Source organism: Mercurialis annua, linkage group LG6, assembly GCF_937616625.2.
Source record: "Mercurialis annua linkage group LG6, ddMerAnnu1.2, whole genome shotgun sequence".
NCBI lineage: Eukaryota > Viridiplantae > Streptophyta > Magnoliopsida > Malpighiales > Euphorbiaceae > Mercurialis > Mercurialis annua.
The window spans coordinates 21,397,308-21,403,433 of NC_065575.1; positions in this window are offsets into that span (position 1 = coordinate 21,397,308).

Sequence of the window (6,126 nt, forward strand, 5' to 3'; positions counted from 1 at the left end):
AAAATGTTTGCACATTTTAGTGATTTAAGTCAAACGTTTACAAATGCTACGAAACAAAACCAAACGTTTCAACTTTTAAGCAATTTAAGCCAAATGTTTGGATTTGTTTCCTAACGTTTGTAAACGTTTGGCTTAAATTGCTAAAAGGGTGAAACATTTGGATTTGTTTCATAACGTTTATAAACGTTTGGATTTATTTCGAAACGCTTGGATTTGTTTCGTAACGTTTTAAACGTTTGGCTTAAATTGCTAAAAAGGTGAAACACTTGGATTTGTTTCGTAACGTGTAAACATTTGGCTTAAATCGCTAATATGGGGAAACGTTTGGATTTGTTTCGTATCGTTTCTAACCGTTTGGCTTAAATTGCTAAAAATGTAAAACGTTATGAAATAAATCCAAACAAATTTAGCGATTTAAGCCAAACGTTTACACACGTTACAAAACAAATCCAAACGGTTCACCTTTTTAGCAATTTAAGACAAACATTTACAAACGTTACGAAATAAAATCAAACGTTTCACCTTTCTAGTGATTTAAGCCAAATGTTTACAAACGTTACGAAAAAAAACCAAAAGTTTAAAACGTTACGAAACAAAACCAAACGTTTTAGCGATTTAAGCGAAATGTTTAAAACGTTACTAAACAAATCAAAGCGTTTCACCTTTTTGGCAATTTAAGTCAAACGTTTACAAACGTTACAAAACAAATCCAAACGCTATACCTTTTTAGCGATTGGAGCCAAACGCTTGGATTTAAATCGTTTGAAACTCTTGGATTTGTTTCGTAACGTTTGTAAATGTTTGGCTTAAATCTGTAAAAAGGTGAAACGTTTGGATTTGTTTCGTACCATTTGTAAACGTTTGGCTTAAATCGTTAAAATGGTGAAACGCTTGGATTTGTTTCGTAACGCTTGGTTTTATTTTGTAACGTTTGTAAATATGGATTAAATTTCAAAAATTGGGAAACGGTTGGATTTGTTTCCTTACGTTTGTAAACGTTTGGCTTAAATTGCTAAAAATATAAAACGTTTAGTTTTATTTCGTAATGTTTTAAATGTTCGGCTTAAATCGCTAAAAAAGCGAAACATTTGAATTTGTTTCGTTACGTTTGTAATAGTTTGGCTTTAATCGCTAAAAAGGGGAAACGTTTGGATTTGTTTCGTAACGTTTGTAAACGTTTGGTTTAAATCGCTAAAAAGGTGAAACGCTTGGATTTGTTTCGTAACGTTTGTAAACGTTTAACTTAAATTGCTAAAAAGGTGAAACGTTTGGTTTTGTTTCGTAACGTTTGTAAACATTTGGATTTGTTTCGTAACGTTTGTATACGTTTGGCTTAAATCTCTTAAAAGGTGAAACATTTGGATTTGTTTCGTAACGTTAGTAAAGGTTTGGCTTAAATCGCTAAAATGGGGAAACGTTTGGATTTGTTTCGTAACGTTTGTAAACGTTAAGCTTGGATTTGTTTCGTAATATTTGTAAAAGTTTGGCTTAAATCGCCAAAAAGGTGAAACGTTTGGATTTGTTTCGTAAAGTTTTAAACGTTTGGCTTAAATCGCTAAAATGTGGAAACGTTTGGATTTGTTTCGTAATGTTCGAAAACGTTTGTAAACGTTTTGCTTAAATCACTAAAAAGATGAAACGCTTGGATTTGTCTCGTGTCTTTTGTAAACGTTTGGCTTGAATCGCGAAAATAGGGAAACGTTTGGATTTGTTTCATAACATTTGTAAACGTTTGGCTTGATCGCTAAAAAGGTGAAACGTTACGTTAGGATTTGTTTTGTAGTGTTTGTAAATGTTTGGCTTAAATTGCTAAAAAGGTTAAACGCTTGGACTTGTTTATTAACGTTTGTAAACGTTTGGCTTAAATCGGTAAAAAGCTCAAACGCTTGGATTTGTTTCGTAACATTTGTAAACGTTTGGCTTAAATCGCTAAAAAGGTGAAACGTTTGGATTTGTTTCGTAAAATTTTAAACGTTTGGCTTAAATCGCTAAAATGGGTAAACCAAACGTTTGTAATCATTTTGCTTAAATCACTAAAAAGGTGAAATGCTTTGATTTGTTTCGTGTCGTTCGTAAACATTTGGCTTAAATCGCTAAAAAGGTGAAACGTTACGTTTGGATTTGTTTTGTAGTGTTTGTAAACGTTTAGCTTAAATTGCTAAAAAGGTCAAACGCTTGGATTTCTTTTGTAACGTTTGTAAACGTTTGGCTTAAATCGCTAAAAAGGTGAAACGTTACGTTTGGATTTGTTTTTTAACGTTTGTCATTCTATGAAAGGTGAAACGTTTGGTTTTGTTTCGTAACGTTTGTAAACGTTTGGCTTAAATTGCTAAAATGGGAAAACGTTTGGATTTGTTTCGTAACGTTTGTAAACGGTTGGCATAAATCGCTAAAAAGGTCAAACGTTACGTTTGGATTTGTTTTGTAGCATTTGTAAACGTTTGGCAGAAATGGCTAAAAAGGTAAAACGCTTGGATTTGTTTAGTAACGTTTGTAAACATTTGGCTTTAATCGCTAAAAAGGGAAATGTTACGTTTGGATTTATTTTGTAACATTTGTAAACGTTCGTAATTCTATTAACGGTGATACATTTGGATTTTTTTCGTAACGTTTGTAAACGTTTGGCTTAAATCGCTAAAAAGGTGAAACATTTAGATTTGTTTCGTAACGTTTGTAAACGTTTTGTTTGGTTTTGTTTCGTAAAGTTTGTAAACATTCGGCTTAAATCGCTAAAAAGGTGAAATGTTTGGATTTATTTCGTAACTTTGGTAAACGTTTGGCTTAAATCGTTAAAAAGGCGAAATGTTTGGATTTGTTTTGTAATGTTTATACACGTTTTGATTAAATCGCTAAAAATGTGAAACATTTGGTTTTGTTTAGTAACGTTTGTAAACGTTTGGCTTTAATTCCTAAAAAGGTGAAACATTTGGTTTTGTTACATAACGTTTGTAAACATTTGGATTTGTTTCGTAACGTTTGTATATGTTTGGCTTAAATCTCTTAAAAGGTGAAACATTTGGATTTTTTTCGTAACGTTAGTAAAGGTTTGGCTTAAATCGTTAAAATGGGGAAACGTTTGGATTTGTTTCATAACGTTTGTAAACGTTAAGCTTGGATTTGTTTCGTAACATTTGTAAAAGTTTGGCTTAAATCGCTAAAAAGGAGAAACGTTTGGATTTGTTTCGTAAAGTTTTAAACGTTTGGCTTAAATCGCTAAAATGTGGAAACGTTTGGATTTGTTTCGTAACGTTCGAAAACGTTTGTAAACGTTTTGCTTAAATCACTAAAAAGGTAAAACACTTGGATTTGTTTCGTGTCTTTTGTAAATGTTTGGCTTGAATCGCTAAAATAGGGAAACGTTTGGATTTGTTTCATAACATTTGTAAACGTTTGGCTTGAATCGCTACAAAGGTGAAACGTTACGTTAGGATTTGTTTTGTAGTGTTTGTAAACGTTTGGCTTAAATTGCTAAAAAGGTTAAACACTTGGACTTGTTTATTAACGTTTGTAAACGTTTGGCTTAAATCAGTAAAAAGGTCAAACGCTTGGATTTGTTTCGTAACGTTTGTAAACGTTTGGCTTAAATCGCTAAAAGGGTGAAACGTTTGGATTTGTTTCGTAAAATTTTAAACGTTTGGCTTAAATCGCTAAAATGGGTAAACATTTGGATTTGTTTCGTAACGTTTCAAAACGTTTGTAAGCATTTTGCTTAAATCATTAAAAGGGTGAAATGCTTTGATTTGTTTCGTGTCGTTCGTAAACGTTTGGCTTAAATCGCTGAAAAGGTGAAACGTTACGTTTGGATTTGTTTTGTAGTGTTTGTAAACGTTTGGCTTAAATTGCTAAAAAGGTCAAACGCTTGGATTTCTTTTGTAACGTTTGTAAACGTTTGGCTTAAATCGCTAAAAAGGTGAAACGTTACATTTGGATTTGTTTTGTAACGTTTGTAAATGTTTGTAATTCTATTAAAGGTGAAACGTTTGGTTTTGTTTCGTAACGTTTGTAAACGTTTGGCTTAAATTGCTAAAATGGGAAAACGTTTGGATTTGTTTCGTAATGTCTGTAAACGGTTGGCATAAATCGCTAAGAGTAAAGTACTGTTTCTTTACATACTTTAAAAAATACAGACTTCTGAAAGTAGGAAAGAAGTATGTTGCTTCAAAAACGTCTTTCACCTGAAAGGAAGTCTTTGAGGTGTCAGTATATGGGAATATGCTGAGTGAGTTCATCTGTTTACTAATAAGTATTTATATAAAACACAAAACATTTCAATAGCATTCTATTCATATGCAGCCAAGTATAAGATCCGATTGAAACCTTAATCCTCGAACATGCTAAACGTATGTATCCAAATCAAAACTCATACAATAGTCTGACCCGGAAGTGTTCACACTCGACCACATCAATCGCGACAATTCTCTTAATTCCAATGGTGGGTTCAACCCACTTGTAGGTCCAACCTATTAGATACGGGGCTTAATTTACTCTAACCGAGTTCACTCTCATATCGCATTCGTATTCGCAGCTGTATCAAATCAAAACTGGTGATCACGCAGTCCTATTGTCGCTAAATAGGTAGCATGTTCCATCAGATCATTACTGGTTTCAAATCAAACATATATGCAATTCATATAAAGATTTCGCATTGCAAACATGCAAATCAAACATAAAGCAATATAAGATAATTGCTTGAGTAAATACTTTAAAAGTAAATTTACATAAACTCACGGAAAACTCTTATCCAAAAATACGTCGGGGCTTAGAAACGTCAAGCTTCCCAAACTCCTGGTCCAGCAGCTTCTTGCCTCGCCGGATCTAAAACAATTTCAAAACATTCGACTCACATCAGAATGCTATTCTAAGATTGACTCTAGACTCTAGACTCGAGACACGACACACTACTCTTATTAACTGTCGTGCTTCTCACGTATATCCTGATAAACGGTATCTAACTCGTTTACGGATCGAATATCATTTCAAAATCAATTCACGTTTAACCTCATTAGGTTAACTACTCAAATTAATTGATAAACAATCGATTTAAAATCTCAATATGCGAATACGAAACGGGTGTCAAAACGAAACAAGAGGGGGAAAGGATCTGGTGCACGATCGTGCACTTCCTGGTGGTTCACGTTCGTGCACTTTAGTGCACGGTCGTACACCTTATGCTGGTGCACGATCCCCGAAATCTGTTTTCTGGGGCTCCCTACGTACTACTAGCGTAAAAATGCTCCTACGCATCCAAAACGCTTAATCAAAGCTCGAAACATCCAAATACGATACTAAAACCGTAAAAACGATAAAATCGTTTCGTGGCCTAAAACTTTAACTCGATATATAATAAAATTCATCCATCCAACCGTTAAAAAGTCAAGCTTACCGTGATTCGCCACTGAAATACGATCAATTCGAGCTATAGAACGTCGGAAACAGACGAGAAACGGAGATCGAGCGACGGAAACGGTGTTAACGTCGAAAATGAAATGAAAATGATAATGATAAGGTTCTAGATGATTCCTTCATATGAAGGAAAATTATATATATATCGGCTAAATTGCACTTTGGTCCTTGAAACTTTTCAAAAGTTTCAATTTAGTCCAAAACCTATTCGCGTCCAAATTTTAAAAGGTCTCCGATTGACTCGAGACTTTTACCATATATACTATAAAGTATTTCGCGGATTTTGGCAAAATAATTTCCGTCACGGGATTTATAATTTATTTTAAATTAATTTTTGAAGTTATTTCCTTAAATCCCGTTAAATTACGTAATAAAAATTATTCTAAGTTCCCGATATAATTAAATTAAACCTATTTTAATTTAATTTATCATAAATCTCGACACGTGGCACGACTTAATTATCTTAAAAATATTTGAGGTATTACATTCAACCCCCCCCCCCTTAAAATAAATTCGTCCTCGAATTTAAAATTTAGTCACGTACCTTGAGTGAACAAGTACGGATACTTCTGCCTCATATCCTCTTCTGTCTCCCATGTGCATTATTCTAAGGACTGACTCCTCCATAGAATTTTCACCATCGGAATTTTCTTTGTCCGCAATTGTCGTATCTACATGTCGACAATCTGCACTGGTTATTCCTCATAGGTTAATTCTTCACTC